At 42.2% G+C, this 17929-nt stretch overlaps 1 long non-coding RNA gene across 2 annotated transcripts; it reads right to left on the bottom strand.

Annotated features, from left to right (window-relative positions):
- Window positions 1-339: 339 nt before the first annotated feature.
- On the bottom strand, window positions 340-2697 carry LOC311116298. Of its 2 annotated transcripts, none has more exons than XR_014611395.1 (3): window positions 2569-2697; window positions 2124-2183; window positions 340-444 (listed from the first exon to the last, which is right to left on the bottom strand). It is a non-coding gene; the product is annotated as an uncharacterized lncRNA (long non-coding RNA). The 2 variants fall into 2 exon arrangements; XR_014611396.1 differs by lacking the exon at window positions 340-444 and adding an exon at window positions 1386-1588.
- Window positions 2698-17929: the final 15232 nt, after the last annotated feature.

The following is a 17929-nucleotide window of genomic DNA, read 5'->3' as shown; positions in this document are numbered from 1 at the left end:
AACACTACACTCTTTCAAAAAAATGGTGCTATCTAGAACCTTAAAGGGTTCTTCGGCTTTCTCCATAGAAGAAACCTTTGAATAACCCCTTTCGGTTCCAGGTAGAACCTCTTGGGTTCCATGTATAACCCAAAAGGGTTCTCCTATGGGGACTGCCGAAGAACCCTTTTTTTCTAAGAGTGTACCCTGCATGTGTCACAGGTGTAACGAAGGTCATATAATGAGTGACATCATCCTCGCCTCCATGGCGGCTACACTGTCCTTCCTGGCAACGGCTCACGGTTCTGAGCACGGTCGCTAGGCGACGGTCCAGGGCAGAGAGGTGCAGCTCGGAGAGGGGCCACGGAGAATAGAGGATCGTGGAAAAGAGAATCCCTCATGACATCACAGAGACTGTAGCAGGGAGAGGAGACGTAGACACGCAGGAGGGTGGAGCGATGAATCCTAGAGGGAGAAAGAGAGCGAGAGAGAAATGGAGTGGAAGTTGAGAAAGAAGAGGAATAAATTATATTTTACATTTATCATGTTCTTTCCTCTAGCTGCTATACATATGAGTATATATATTCATTATAACACAACTTAATCATGCACCCAGTGGTGACCCGTCATTCAGGGCAGGTGGGGCAGAGCCTGTTTTGAGCCCCACATTTTTAACCCCCCCCCCCCAAAAAAATAAACGTATATATTTTTTTTGGGGGGGGGGGTGGGGCTAGCCTGTTTTGCATGTTATTTTGGCATTAATACGTGTTAAATATCAGTTTGCAAACAATGTAAAATATATAATTGAGTTAATAAAGCTGCATACTAACATGGTCTCTTTTTTGTTTTCTTAAGTAAGGCAGTGCAGAAAATACGGAGCGTTGCGCCGTGATTGGCTCAGTGTTCTGTCACTCATGGGGACACTACATCGCCGCCAAGTCTAAGCATAGACCTCAAATTCAAGCCCCTTGGGTGCTGCCATAGAGTTACATTAGAAGTGCCCATCCAAGAACGCTCAAGGTCATTGGCCACAGATAAAATGACGTCAAAACACGTTATATCTACAGTGGCTTTGATTGGACTGATCATGTCAACATCATACTTTCAAAATCTTAGCTAGCAGTCATCATCATGAATCAAGTCGACAATCTACTGGCAAATCCTCCTTAATCCTTGTCATAGAAAGAGAAATAATGAAGAGAAATTATAGATAAAACGTATCGGTGCTCATCGGCCATTGGACATAAACATTACACAAGTTGGAAGGAATCAGTGGCTAACTGCAAGCATTGCAAAGCAATCACTAGCCTGCTATTCAGTGGAGTGGCTGTGTGGTCCCAAGTCTAAGATTAGAAACATTCAACGTATCGGTGCTCATCGGCCATTGGACATAAACATTACACAAGTTGGAAGGAATCAGTGGCTAACTGCAAGCATTGCAAAGCAATCACTAGCCTGCTATTCAGTGGAGTGGCTGTGTGGTCCCAAGTCTAAGATTAGAAACATTCAACATTGGCCATGCTGTCAATTAAGCATGATTTGTGTCGCGCTCAAAACAACTGTTAACTCGGAACTGCAAAATCCCACGAAGGACCGCCGCGCCACCTTCCTGTTCAAGTGAGCAAAACACAACAAGGCGAGTCCAAAAATGTATTCTATGCTGCTGCATAAATGATGTAATATGCCAGGGAGATATGTATGCTGTAGCTAAGAAAGTAATACTAAGTGTATGTTGTGTAGTAAGCTGTTAGTAGCACGTGTCTCACCCTAATAATTTGGTCTATTTTCACCTACTGATCTGACTTGGCGTGCCCATGTAGCCTATAACCTGTTTTTGGGAAATGTTATCAAATATTGTAAGAGCTTTCATTGTTTTTTTTAAAGGCAGAAAATGAGGCTGAATGAACTGTTATCGCTGCCAGACAAGGCTCCGTGATAGCCAGGTGTAGCAGTAGTAAGGTGTTGGGACTCTGCTGTTGGGACAGCTTTATGCAGGCCCTAACAGTTTGTGGGCACCGTTTGTCACAGGTATAGTGCAATTAATGTATTGTTTAGTGTTGTGGCTTTGCTGACATGCATCCCACTTTGTTATTTATTTTGACCCCCTCAAGATTTACATGTCACTGCATGCACCCATGTTTTACCTGCAGCACTGCTCCAGAGGTGTCAGGATAGAGGGTTCATCTTTAGAGTGGCCTCCAAACCTGTAGTCCGCACACAGACAGTGTCAATGCTAACGTTAGTTAGCTAGCATTCGAGGGCTGACTGTTCTCATATATTTGTGTAGTGTAAAAGTAAAATATTGGTAATTGGTGTAGTCTTACTACTGCAGTAGGCTACTGCTTGTCCATGTGGTAGCTAGCAGCAATACATCCAGACGAGAGAAACGTGAAAGCATCCAGGCAGCAGAGATGAGCTTGTCATTAGCTAGCTAACGTTAGCTATATTGTAGCTATAAAGCATTATGTTTACTGTTATTTTGAAATAACAACTTTATTTTATTGTATACAAGTTATATACATAGACAGAAGGGGGTTAGTTATACATACAGTATATTTGGCTGTAGCTTATTTTAGAAGAAAGACTTACGTTTATTTTTGACCGTAGAATTACTTATTAATAAACGGATGCACCCGTTGTAAAGACTTGTATAAATAGCTCGTTGTCCTATCTGTACTGGTAGTGTACAGCAGCTGCCATTATAGCAGCAGCGAATTACCGGAACCAGTCATTCCCAGACACCCCCTCAGGAGAAATAGGCCTGTTGAGATACTCTCTCTTTGTGAATGTGTTCCAAATGGTTGTCAGGTTAAAGTAGACGATAGCAGACAACAGGATTCTTAGTGAAAGGGGGTGTTGTTGAACGTTTTCTTGACATTACTCGACTTTTATAGATCACGTAAAATGTTATCCAGGAACTTTCTGAAGTAAGATTAGGCTACATGAGACGTTTATTTGTCCTAACTTAATTCAGTTTTGATGTTTGATTGCTCTAGTCTAGGGGCGCATCCGTTGCAGCCTTGAGAATGTCATTTTCTCTCGGCAACTACCTAGTCATTATCTGAACACTACAACAAAGTAGTCTAACTGTACTGTAGCCTACAACATTTAATGTCATACAAAGAAACAGTAGCTCCCACAATGGATCGGGTAAGTCTGGTTTTAACAGTATAGGCCTGCTGTATTGTATAAAATGTCTAGGTCTAGTTTTCATCAAATTTGATCCTCCACATTCCTGTGTTCGGTTTAAACGGCTGCACACAAAAAATTACGGTTGTTGGGATTTTTTTTCCTTCAACAAAGTAGCCTACTACTATATCATATTTAGGAATCTGTGACTCTGACCTTATTATCTCTCCTTTCTCCCAAAGTGTTCACATTCCTTCACTGATTTCGAACACATTATCCATTATTTGACCAGATACTCAAGTGGCCGCTCTAACGAAGAAAATAAATGTCTTCAAAAATGGAATGGGGAAGAGGCAAGATGAGCCAATGAGAGGGCAGATAATCGGGTTTCCACTAGTTACCACAGCCACGAATATATAGTATTTGTATTTATTTAGTGTTAGGCATGAAGTTAGAAGTTTGGTTAAGGTTATGGTTATAATCTAATTTTAGTAAAATTGATTGTAGTAATGGGCGTGGTTTATACCTTTGTTTGTGGTAACTAGTGACGACCAGGCACTACTCCCAGATAAGTGTTTTTTCCCCCTCAAAGTTGCCAGGATGTCAGGTGTCCTACTTTTACCAATACACTCCTAACAACCTAATCGTTACGAAATTTATGTTCGATCAAATAAGGCATAAACCAGATTTTGGGCCCAGTTATCCCTCTCGCTTTGCCTCTTAGTCGCTGTTTGAAAGGAAATGACTGGTATAAGAAATATGGTGGAAACTAGCCCATGCCTCCACCAATCCAATGCTCTTAGATTTGTGGGTTGTAGTGAACAATTGAACATTTCAGGAAAAATTAGATATTCGAGGGATACACCCAAATCAGAGGTTTAGACTGAATTAATAAAATATTTGGTTTAGTGTTAATCTATGTAGAATACTTCTTGCCGCCAACAGGACAAATCTAGCCCGTCCCCCTCCACTCTCCCGGAGACCCCAGGTCGACCGCCTCCCGGTACTTTACTGCTGTGTCTGGTCGACTGCAGGAAAACACCGGGGCAGAGTGGAACTGAGAGAGGAGAAGGAGAAGAGGAACATGGAGATTTGATTTCATTAAGTAAGAACCATGGTGTATGGATTAGACTACAGTCTGCTTCTGTAACAATTCATTGATTCATTATATATTGATGAAAATATCTGGTCATTCCACCCAATTTTGAGAAGTGTAACGTGGTAAAAAAGAAGAAAGATTTCACTTCATTTTAACATTCTGTCATAAAGAGCACATGTTCAACTAAATAAAAAAGCATTTTGCAAAAATTTTTTGGGATCAGTTTAAAACAAGTGTTCAGTTCATGTAACAGGGTTGACCTTAACATGAGGGGACAGGCGTAAATTAATAACTAATCACATGAAATAAATAATGTTTAGAAATGACTTTCAAAGTAACCAAATAACTAGGGCTTTACATGCACACTAATAATAATTTCCGATTCAACTGATTATGGCAGTAGGCCGAGTATGGCATTAGTCATGTAAACACCTTACTCTGCTTATCTTAATTGCCGTGAGGTCATAACCGAAGTAAGCATACGCCTTAAAGACACCTGGTTTTCTGAGCAATGTTTAGAATTATTAGGACATGTAAACGCTTTAATCAGAGTTATAGCTGTGTATTTAATCTGTGCATGTGCTAGCACAAGCCGCGCAAGCTTCCTTCATTTGATCGAGTGCATAGAGTTTGGAAAAACTGAAAATATGCAGCTTCGAAATAGATTTCACATACAAACTTTATTTGTCCAAACTCAGAATTAAATATGCTTAAAAAAAATACATGGTGGCTGTGGTAGAATGTTTATTTTGATTGGCAATTTCAGATGAGTCCATGTAAACAGGATTATTAGGAAAATTGTTCTTCATTCAAAGCATGTCAAGGTTTAAATCAAATTCTTATACCAATTGACTATTTAAATTAATCGTATTATTCTGCACTTGTAACCGTACTCAATGATGGTAAAACTTGGAGAAATGATTGTATTAGGTGGGTTAAAATCTTTCTAGAAGTTACACAGGCTTGATGGAGGGACTTTTCAAAATGCAGAATTGTCACATTAGCAAGTCTTTATTCATATAAAAAATCGTATTAATTGAATTCTCCATGTGTTCTGTATTAAAGGGCACTTTATTTAATATAACAGAGATTTCAAATTGAATATTGGTGCACAATTTCTACTGAAAGAATATCAAAGGGATGCAAAAGGCATTCATTTTGTGGAATGACCCATCTGTTTATGGACCAATGTTTGCAAAACCTAACTATTCAATTTCTTCGGTTCATAGGGGACAGCCTTAATCGTTGCCCTCTCAGTGGCAGGGGCTTATCATCTGGTGAGCTTCAACAACATCACGATGCTGACAAGACAGAGAACAGTCTCTCCAGATCAGAACACCTCAAGAAACATCAGCAGAGACGTAAAGGGAAGAAACCTCACCACTGCTGCTCTGACTGTGGGAAGAGTTTTGCTAAGCACAAGGAATTGATAGCTCACCAGCGGATTCACACCGGAGAGAAACCGTACCACTGCTCTCAGCGTGGGAATCGTTTCGCTGCATCTAAAACAGGGGTGTCAAACTCATTTTAGCTCAGGGGCCACATGGAGGAAAATCTATTCCCAAGTGGGCCGGACCGGAAAAATCATGGTATATATAACTTAAAAACAACAACTTCAGATTGTTTTCTTTGTTTTAATACGATCAAGATACAACATAAAGCTGGAGCCTGAGGACAGTGTGTCCAAAATAGTACAAGCACAACATCACTATTAATCATAAAACACGTCAAGTTTATTTGAAAATTCTAAAGAAAAAGAACACACAAACACACAATGCCTCAGTGATTAACAGAACTGTTTCACAGATCACAGAACTATATCAGGGTGTCATTTCTCAGGCAGAAATGTAGATAAAAATAATGAAATCCTGTTCCCCAAACAAGTGCAAGAACCACAGAGTCAAGAATAGTTTAAATATACAAATAAAATAAAATCAATTAAAAACAATAGCACATCAACATAAAAACATATAAACATAAATCTGAAAGCGTTGCTCAAACTCCCGTAACAGTCCAGTTATTTTATCTTTGAACCGCTTCATGTCTGCCACATGTTGGGTCGCGCACACATTTTTCAGACAGGGGAAGTGAGCTGCATCACCACCGGCAAGTTGCGTCTCCCACAATGACAGCTTCAACTTGAAAGAACGTATGCTGTCATAATACTGCGTGACAACTTTGTTGCGCCCTTGCAGCTGTTTGTTCAAGTTATTCAGGTGCTCTGTAACATCCACCATAAATGCAAGGTCCGGCATCCATTCTGCGGAATGAAATTCTAACACTGGTTTGCCCTTTTCTTCCTTGAACTGTTCAATTTCTTCTTGTAAATCAAAGAAACGCCTCAGCACAGCACCTCGGCTTAACCATCTTACCTCAGTGTGGTATGGCAGGCCATAGATGTGGTCTTTCTCTCTGAGAAGGCTGTCAAACTGACGGTGATTCAGGCTTCTGGATCGGATGAAATTAACAGTTTGGATGACCACCTTCATGACGTTATCCATCTTTAATGACTTGCAACACAAAGCCTCCTGGTGCAAAATACAGTGAAAAGTCAAAAAATCATGTCCTCCATTTGCAGATTGCACTTTCTCTCTGAACTTTGTCACAACGCCTGCTTTTTTCCTGATCATTGAGGGCGCACCATCTGTAGCCAGGCTGACAGCGCGGGACCATTCCACTCCGACCCTGTCCAGCGCGCCGACGAGTGCGGTAAAAATATCAGCTGCTGTCGTTGTATCTGTCATCGGCACCAACTCCACGAACTCCTCGGTGACGGTCAATGTGTCATCAACTCCGCGGATGAAAAAATGGCCAGTTGTGCAACATCTGTAATGTCCGTGCTTTCATCAATTGCAACCGAAAACGCAATAAATGACTTTACTTTTTGCTTCAACTGGCTGTCCAAATCCACATTTTAATGAGGGAAATAAGTATTTGACCCCTTCTAAATCAGAAAGATTTCTGGCTCCAAGGTGTCATTTATACAGGTAACGAGCTGATATTAGGAGCACACTCTTAAAGGGAGTGCTCCTAATCTCAGCTTGTTACCTGTATAAAAGACACCTGTCCACAGAAGCAATCAATCAATCAGATTCCAAACTCTCCACCATGGCCAAGACCAAAGAGCTCTCCAAGGATGTCAGGGACAAGATTGTAGACGTACACAAGGCTGGAATGGGATACAAGACCATCGCCAAGCAGCTTGGTGAGAAGGTGACAACAGTTGGTGCGATTATTCGCAAATGGAAGAAACACAAAAGACCTGTCAATTTCCCCCAGCCTGGGGCTCCATGAAAGATCTCACCTCGTGGAGTTGCAATGATCATGAGAATGGTGAGGAATCAGCCCAGAACTACACGGGAGGATCTTGTCAATGATCTCAAGGCAGCTGGGACCATAGTCACCAAGAAAACAATTGGTAACACACTACGCCGTGAAGGACTGAAATCCTGCAGCGCCCGCAAGGTCCCCCTGCTCAAGAAAGCACATATACAGGCCCGTCTGAAGTTTGCCAATGAACATCTGAATGATTCAGAGGAAAACTGGGTGAAAGTGTTGTGGTCAGATGAGACCAAATTCGAGCTCTTTGGCATCAACTCAACTTGCCGTGTTTGGAGGAGGAGGAATGCTGCCTATGACCCCAAGAACACCATCCCCACCGTCAAACATGGAGGTGGAAACATTATGATTTGGGGGTGTTTTTCTGCTAAGGGGATAGGACAACTTCACCGCATCAAAGGGACGATGGACGGGGCCATGTACCGTCAAATCTTGGGTGAGAACCTCCTTCCCTCAGCCAGGGCATTGAAAATGGGTTGTGGATGGGTATTCCAGCATGACAATGACCCAAAACACACGGCCAAGGCAACAAAGGAGTGGCTCAAGAAGAAGCACATTAGGGTCCTGGAGTGTCTCCAGACCTTAATCCCATAGAAAATCTGTGGAGGGAGCTGAAGGTTCGAGTTGCCAAACATCAGGCTCGAAACCTTAATGACTTGGAGAAGATCTGCAAAGAGGAGTGGGACAAAATCCCTCCTAAGATGTGTGCAAACCTGGTGGTCAACTACAAGAAACGTCTGACCTCTGTTATTGCCAACAAGGGTTTTGCCACCAAGTACTAAGTAATGTTTTGCAGAGGGGTCAAATACTTATTTCCCTCATTAAAATGCAAATCAATTTATACAATTTTTGACGTGTTTTTCTGGATTTTTTTGTTGTTATTCTGTCTCTCACTGTTCAAAAAAACCTACCATTAAAATTATAGACTGATCATGTCTTTGTCAGTGGGAAAACGTATAAAATCAGCAGGGGATCAAATACTTTTTTCCCTCACTGTACAGAAGTACAGAATAATGCATCTATAGGAATTGTAGTTGTGGTTCTCATCCTCTGTCTCTCTGGCTTCATGTGGTTCAGGTGAGCATATTTCTAAGACTTTCACTTTATCATTTTTATTTGTTACTAACTTGATTGTTATTAAATGATTTATTCATTCATTTGTGTGAAAAACATGAAGAAAACCCCCAAAACGTTAGTTAACATGTAGTCCGCAAACAGACAGTGTCAATGTTACAATCAAGTAACGTTAGTTAGCTAACATTCGAGGGTTGACTGTTCTCAAATATTTGTGCAGTGTAAAAATTAAATGTTGGTAATTGGTGTAGTCTGACTACTGCAGTAGGCTACTGCTTGTCCATGTGCTAGCTAACAGCAGAAACCCAGACGAGAGAAACGTGAAAGCATCCAGGCAGCAGAGATGAGCTTGTCATTAGCTAGCGAACGTTAGCTATATTGTAGCTATAAAGCATTATGTTTACTGTTATTTTGAAATTACATCTTTATTTTATTGTATACAAGTTATATACATTGATAAAAGGGGGTTAGTTATAAGTACAGTATATTTGGCTGTAGCTTAGTTTAGTTTTTGACCAGGGAATTACTTTTGAATTAGGTTTGATTCACAAGTTGCAAAGACTTGCATAAATAGCTCTTTGTCATATCTGTGCTGGTAGTGTACAGCAGTTGCCATTATAGAAGCATTGAAAAAAACAGAACCAGTAATTCCCAGACATCCCCTCACTAGAGAAAGGCCTGTTGAGATACTCCCTCTTTGCTCATCTGTTCCAAGTGGCTGTCAGGTTAAAGTAGATGATAGCAGACAACAGGAGTCTTAGTGAAAGGGGGTGTTGTTGAACGTTATTTTGACATTACTCGACTTTTACAGATCACGTAAAATGTTATCCAGGAAATGTCTGCATATTCTGCGGTATTTAAATATATGTTTGATTGCTCTGGTCTAGGAGTGCATCAATTGGAGCCTTGAGACTGGAATTCTCTCCCGGCAACCCCCTAATCCTTATCTGAACACTGTGACAACAAAGTAACTCTATATGGTTGAGGCAGCGATGCCAGACTCCCCTGGTGCGAGGAGTACGGTGGAATTAACTTTAGACAAAGATTCGGTTGGAGAGCCTTGTAAATGGCATCCCTTGAGAAAGCAAGAACAAGATGTATGTCAGGAGAAGTGCAGTATTATCATAAGGAGACGTATATTGGAGGGAAAAAGAGAGGCAGAGGAGATCTAAGAGAGAGAGGGAAGAAGATTGTAAGCTTGAGTGGGTTAAAAATGGCAGAAAAAAGGGAGAAGGTTTGTTAAAGAAGAATGGTAGGAAATGTAAGCAAAGTGAGCTGAAGACAGGAGGAGAAATGGAAGTGAATGAGGATTAAGTATTGGAGGTGGTAGGTGTGGTGAAGTACTCGGAGGCCGAGGCTTGCACCGAGGGTCAGGATAAAGATGAGTCTGTGACAGTAGGAGTAAAGTTTTTGGAAAAAATTGACCATTGTCTTTTGGCTGATCCATTTGTGGTTTCAGGGTGGGTGAAAACTGATTTGGGTACAGTGGAATCGGTGAGGGTAATCAGAAGTGGTCTAGTGATAATTGTTTGTGTTTCTGCTGGTCAGAGGGAGAAGGCGCTCTGAGTTAAACAAATGGGGGCAAGAAATGTGAATTGTTTCGCTCTCAAGAAAAGGGCACCATTGAAAGGAGTGATTACTGGGGTAGCAGTAAATGTAAAAGTTGACCAACTGAACGGGAAGATTCCCGGTGTTTGTGATGCTCATCGTTTGGTGCGACGCAAACAGGGTGGCGAGAGTGGGGAAACAGAAGAGTCATTGTCTGTTCTTTTGAGTTTTGAAGTTGAGTCTTTGCCCGACAAACTGAAGTTAGGATATACAGTGGCTTGCGAAAGAATTCACCCCCTTGGCATTTTTCCTATTTTGTTGCCTTACAACCTGGAATGAAAATGGATTTTTGGGGAGTTTGTATCATTTGATTTACACAACATGCCTACCACTTTGAAGATGCAAAATATTTTTTATTGTTAAACAAACAAAAAATAAGCGTGCATAACTATTCACTGGTTCGTGTGTTTTGGTTTGTTGTGGTGCCATATTCTTTCCATTTTTTAATAATGGATTTAATGGTGCTCCGTGGGATGTTCAAAGTTTCGGATATATTTTTATAACCCAACCCTGATCTGTACTTCTCCACAACTTTGTCCCTGACCTGTTTGGAGATCTCCTTGCTCTTCATGGTGCCGCTTGCTTGGTGGTGCCCCTTGCTTAGTGGTGTTGCAGACTCTGGGGCCTTTCAGAACAGGTGTGTATATATACTGAGATCATGTGACAGATCATGTGACACTTAGATTGCACACAGGTGGACTTTATTTAACTAATTATGTGACTTCGGAAGGTAATTGGTTGCACCAGATCTTATTTAGGGGCTTCATAGCAAAAGGGGTGAATACATATGCACGCACCACTTCTCCGTATTGTATTTTTTAGAATGTTTTGAAACAAGTTATTTTTTTCATTAAACTTCCCCAATTTGGACTATTTTGTGTATGTCCATTACATGAACTCAAAATAAAAATCAATTTTTTGGAAAAACGCCAAGGGGGATGAATACTTTCGCAAGGCACTGTATAAGTTATCCTGTACAAGCTTATGTGCCGAATACATTACGTTGTTACAGGTGTCAAACTTATGGTCATGTGGCAGCAGTGTGTAGGAGGGAGGTTCCAAGGTGTGAGAAGTGTACAGAAGGGCATGAGACAAAGGAATGTGGAGCATTGGGGAAAGTAGTCGTATGTGCTAATTGCAGGGGTGCCCATGGGGCTGGGGATCAGAAATGTCCTGTGCGAGAGAGGCAGGTTGAGGTTTCCAGGGTAAGAGTAGTGCAGAAGTTGTCATATGCTGAGGCAGTGAAGAAAGTAGAGGAAGATGGGTCAAGGGGGAGGAATGGTGAGAGTAGTAGATCTGTACCAGCACAGAGAGATAGGTCAACAAGTGATATATGTTTGAGTAAGATTGGATTTTTAGCATTTATAGTAATGGTTATCAACCCGCTCCTCCGCACACTCCACTGGCTTCCAGTTGAAGCCCGCATCTGCTACAAGACCATGGTGCTTGCCTACGGGCTGTGAGGGGAACGGCATCTCCTTACCTTCAGGCTCTGATCAGTCCCTACACCCAAACGAGGGCATTGCGTTCATCCACCTCTGGCCTGCTGGCCCCCCTACCTCTGCGGAAGCACAGTTCCCGCTCAGCCCAGTCAAAACTGTTCGCTGCTCTGGCACCCCAATGGTGGAACAAGCTCCCTCACGACGCCAGGACAGCGGAGTCACTCACTACCTTCCGGAGACACTTGAAACCCCACCTCTTTAAGGAATACCTGGGATAGGATAAAAGTAGGTCAGTTTGTGGTCTGTGGTGATGTTGTTGATCTCTGCTACCACGTCAACCAACCTCCCTACAGCTGGAGGGATCCTCCTGTACCCTAACACCCTGAGAGAGAAGGATCAGTATCTCACATCATTGGTTTCAGCATGGCTTGTCCTTAGATAGAAAAGGACATCACAAGCTTGAGCTGGGTCACTCCGGACTTCTGCACTGAGAATCACAGAGAGAGAGAGAGACGAGCTACCATGGCAATGCTTCACACTCACACCATTGCAACACCACGCAAACCAGCATCGTCGTCATCATCATCAACACATTTTCAGTCGGAACACTTGAAAGAAGAGGTGTGTGAGTTATCATAGCTTTAACCTAACACACACAGAGTACACACATGGAAACATAGTTTACTCAAACGCAAACATACACGCACGCACACACACAGACACACATGATTCACACTGGGTTACTCAGTGAAACTGAAAAGGTCATCTGGTTGGCTTGTTTTCATCCTGCAGTTATTTTATTAATCCACTAGTGGTCTCCCTACACCTGACTCAAAACACCACAACTACAGTCTATTAATCCACTAGTGGTCTCCCTACACCTGACTCAAAACACCACAACTACAGTTTTTTTATCCACTAGTGGATGGTTAGCTAGAATGCTAGCCATGACCCTCACAGAGACGTCCTTGCAAAACTGACCACATAGCGCACCTGGACGGCCCCACTAGGGGGAGCCCTTGAGTGCATGTTGAACTAGATGTGGAAGTTGAATGAGCGAGACGTCTGCATCTACCTCAGAGTTATAGCTGCCTTTCCGGTAAGCTAGCCTATAATAACCATGCTATAGTTAGCCTAACCATTCCCGGTAAGCTAGCCTAAATAACCATGACATAGTTATCCTCACCATTCCTGGTACACTAGCCTATATTAGTCCTGAGTGGCGCAGTGGTCTAAGGCACTGCATCGCAGTGCTAACTGTGCCACTAGATCCTGGTTCGAATCCAGGCTCTGTCGCAGCCGGCCGCGACCGGGAGACTCATGGGCGGCGCACAATTGGCCAAGCGTCGTCCAGGGTACGGGAGGGAATGGCCGGCAGGGATGTGGCTCAGTTGATAGAGCATGGCGTTTGCAACGCCAGGGTTGTGGGTTCGTTTCCCACGGGGGGCCAGTATAAATTTTTTTTTGTATTCACTAACTTAACTGTAAGTCGCTCTGGATAAGAGCGTCTGCTAAATGACTAAAATGTAATAATAACCACGATACAGGCCCTATACACCGGTACAGGACTAATGATGATACTAGTCTATAATAACCACGATACAGGCCCTATACACCGGTACAGGACTAATGATGATACTAGTCTATAATAACCACGATACAGGCCCTATACACCGGTACAGGACTAATGATGATACTAGTCTATAATAACCACGATACAGGCCCTATACACCGGTACAGGACTAATGATGATACTAGTCTATAATAACCACGATACAGGCCCTATACACCGGTACAGGACTAATGATGATACTAGTCTATAATAACCACGATACAGGCCCTATACACTGGTACAGGACTAATGATGATACTAGTCTATAATAACCACGATACAGGCCCTATAGACAGGTACAAATATAAAAAAAGCTGTATAAAAGCAATCTCAAAGGTCAGCTTCAGGTGGTCCTCTAATGAATTGGATGGTCTCACTCAGGATCGGCGCTTGGCAGTTGCAGGAATAAACTTTGAAGCCAACGTCCTCCTCTTCCTCTGCCAAAGGAGGTGAATCTAAAAAGTCCTCCTCCTCTTCATGCCTTGCAACCTTCACAATATCCAAGTCGGTCGCCAGTGGGATGACAGGGATCGAAGCTCTCAACGTCACCAGCCGCTCCATTGTCAGCCGTCTCCTAACCGCATCTAAAGCCTGTCTCCTCTGTGCTCTGTTGAGCTCTATGTGTGAGTCCATGTGCCGGTCCAGCCTGCTGAAATGGGTGGAGCATCCCGTCACTGGACACAGCTCCTGCCTGATATTTACATGGCCCGACTGCGAATGACAAAGGAGTACCCTCTCCTCCGGGTTCCTCACATTGTGTGCCAGCCACGTATCCATGTATCCATTGTGGTTGGAGTCCTGGGTCTCTTCAAGGGAGGCCCTGGTCCTCTGGAGGGTGGCCCCATTACGTCAAAAAGAACAATATGCTACAGGTAACTATACTCACACCCCTGAGAACGTGTGCCATATTCCATCACTCTGAGTCAAACGGATGTGGTCCTCTGTAGCTCAGCTGGTAGAGCACGGCGCTTGTAACGCCAAGGTAGTGGGTTCGATCCCCGGGACCACCCATACACAAAAATGTATGCACGCATGACTGTAAGTCGCTTTGGATAAAAGCGTCTGCTAAATGGCATATTATTATTATTATTATCAAGAGATATAAACGTGTGCTTGTTGTAGCGCCACCGTGTGGTCGAGCTGAATGTGCTTAGATATGTTGAGTCTTGACAGTATTTGGAACATGTGTATCAATATCCATGTCTGATTTATAAGCGTATATCTGCCACACCACGCCCAAATGAATGCTTATTGGTCAGTAGCGGCCATTTTGTTATATCCACAATAATGGCATTATTTAGTGCATGTAGCTGTACTCAGTCTTTCCTTTACTTTTAGCCAAGAGAGACTGGCATGCATAGTATTGATATTAGCCCTCGGATTACGGTAAAGAGAATGACTATAACTGCTTAAGCATCCTGTTTTGAATTCATGACGAAATAACTGCATCAAATCAAATCAAATTGTATTCGTCACATGCGCCAAATACAACTGGTGTAGACGTTACCGTGAAATGCTTGCTTATGAGCCAAGTGTTTAAAAATGTAATAGTAACACAAAAGGAATAAAATACACAAGATGGAGCTTTATACAGGGAGTACCGTACAGCCTTAGCCTGATTATGCAACCATTTGGATCAGTTATGGGTCTATTCGCCACAGTTTACAAGGTCCAGAAAGGTACATTTGCAGGCTACTCATATGATGGACTTTGATCACACCATCGCGCTCTCTCCCTTTCCTTTCAAATTCACAGCCAGGGGCTTATTTATTACTGAAACCGTTTATAACCAAACAGCAAACAGAGCAAAATTAGAGTTTCTATTGGACAAATTCAGGTAGGTTCCTCCCCGTCTCATTTGCTTCCGATTAAGAAACATTTAGCAACAGAATCAACGGAATGAATATGCCACAGTTCTTTTGGTTTCTTTATTTTACATTCAGCAAGCAAGACCAAGCTGTAGTAGTAAACAAAAAAGCTCAAAATAAGTGTTGCTTTTCCTGGGACTTGTCATAATGAGTGAACCAAGGCGCAGCGTGATATGAGTACATACTTTAATAGGTACTTTACAAAAACAACAAAACGATACGTGAAGTCCTCGGTCATACACAAACCTACACGGAACAAGATCCCACAAACACAAATGCCCAAACGGCTGCCTAAGTATGGTTCCCAATCAGAGACAACAAGCAACAGCTGATTCTCGTTGCCTCTGATTGAGAACCACCCCGGCCAACATAGAAACACAATGAACTAGATCCTGAACATAGAAACACAAAACATAGACTCTACACACCCTGGCTCAACATAACAGAGTCCCCAGAGCCAGGGCGTGACAGGACTCCAAGAGCTAAAGAGTAATTATTAGGAATAATGAACAATATGAAATGACAGGCAGCCTAGGATAAACATAACACTAGAAAAAGGAGACTGTTGGTAGAAACTACTCCAAAACCCGATTTAATCCATTAACTTTTTTCCACATTGAGGAACCATCTCCTTTCGACTTCAAAATTCCATTTAACTTCTCTAGACTCTCTTCAGCGGACAGAGACTGCAAAGAAACCCTTAAATTATTGTGAAGATAGATTTTTTTCATGAGCTGTGGTCCTGGCATAATTGTGTGACGCCATCAGGGCAGGATTAATGCAGGGGCTTACCGGGGCTGAAGCCCCTGGGCCCTGGCCCGTGGGTGGCCAAAGAGGCAACAAAACATGTACAATAATAAAGCAATTTACATATATACACAGTACCAGTCAAAAGCTTAGACACACCTACTAATTCCAGGATTTTTCTTTATTTAAACTATTTTCTACATTGTGGAATAATAGTGAAGACATCAAAACTATGAATTAACACATATGGAATCATGTAATAACCAAAAAAGTGTTAAACAAATCAAAATATATTTTGTATTTGAGATTCTTCAAAGTAGCCACCCTTTGCCTGGATGACAGCTTTGCACTCAGGAGCCCACTCTCATTGTAAACAGCCTGCTGCTGCTTGCTGACGCTTTGCTAATCGTTGTAACGTATACACCGGGAGTCAGAAAGCAGGTGCAGACGGTGAGTTTTAATACTGAACCGATACAAAAGAACAAACATGGGAAGCGTATTGAACGTGAGAGGAAAACCAATAACACCTAAGGACTGATGACAACAGAGGGCTAAATAAAAAGGAAGTAATCAGGGAAGTGATGAAGTCCAGGTGTGCCTAATGATGAGGCACAGGTGTACGTAATGAGGGTTGCCAGGTGTGCGTAATGATGGGTTGCCAGGACCGGTGGTTAGTAGACCGGCGACATCGAGCGTTGGAGAGGGGGAGCGGAAGTAGACGTGGCAATCGTCAGATTGGGGGAGGAGAAGAGGTAGGAGGCCTACATGGGTAACTGGGGGGACATGCCTTGATGAGTAACTGATTAAGAAAAAATAAACAAATAAACTGCATAATAAGTAAATGTGTCTGGTCAATTGTGTGTCAGGGGCTGGGCCGAAGCACAAGAGGCAAAACAATATAATAAAAAGTATGTATTTTCTTCCCTCTTTTTAAAATGATTTTATCCAACCACAGGAGCTCACTCTCAATGTTCAAAATACACCAGAGAGCATCATTTAGCCACAGAGGACCAATAGTTTCAAAGAAATAACTGTGATTTAAGTTTACATTTTATCACAAGCACATACAATGTAACTGCCGAGCCCTTTCCCAACAATGCAGAGTTAAAAAGTAAGAAAGATATTAGCTAAGGAAAATATTAACACAATAAAATAACAATAACGAGGCTATTTACCGAGTCAATGTGCAGGGGTACAAGGTAGTTTAGGTAATTGTGGTAATATGTACATGTAGGTAGGGGTAAAAGTGACTTGACAATCAGCACGTGTGTAATGTTGAGATGGAATTATCAATCAGTAAAGCAGAAGCCAAGGGGTTAATAAGAACAGTGGTTAAAAACAAATGGTAAGAGTTGTGGAACAAGGAGAGAAAGGGAAGACACGTGTATAAGATCCAGGAAAAGGTGGAGACAGGGAGGTCCTCAGGCCGAGAGAGAAGGGAGGAAAGTGTAGTCACAAGGCTGAGACTGGGACACACAAGGCTCAATAGTACATTGAATCTGGTGGGGAAATATCAGACTGGGAGGTGTGATCATTGTCAGGAGGAGCTGGAGACAGTGGAACAGTGCCAGAAATATGTGAGGGAAAGGGAGCGATTGTTATTAGTTTTGAGGAGTAATGTGGTTGAAGAGCCAGGATTAAGTGAACTGCTGGGGAAAGCTTCAGGGGATGTAGTATTTAATGATGTATTTCGTTTCCTTAGGGAGACAAGAATATTGGGCAGGATTTAGACCTTCACTGTCTCTGGTCCACACTCCAGTCCAGTTGGTGGCGGTATTGCACCTTAAAGTTGGTTACCAACAACAAAATAAAATGCACAGAAGATAAAACCCATATTTATGTTGATTTATTTTCCCTTTTGGACATAATATGACATTTGAGATGTCTTTATTCTTTTGGAACTTTTCTCATTTTAATGTTTACTGTTCATTTTCTTAATGTTTAATTCACTTTATTATCTATTTCACTTGCTTTGGCAATATAAACATATGTTTCCCATACCAATAAAGCCCTTTGAATTGACATTTAATTG

The sequence above is a fragment of the Coregonus lavaretus genome (genome assembly GCF_964263955.1).
Source record: "Coregonus lavaretus genome assembly, contig: HAP1_SCAFFOLD_2834, whole genome shotgun sequence".
NCBI classification, from domain to species: domain Eukaryota; kingdom Metazoa; phylum Chordata; class Actinopteri; order Salmoniformes; family Salmonidae; genus Coregonus; species Coregonus lavaretus.
This window is presented reverse-complemented; position numbering and strand designations above follow the sequence as displayed.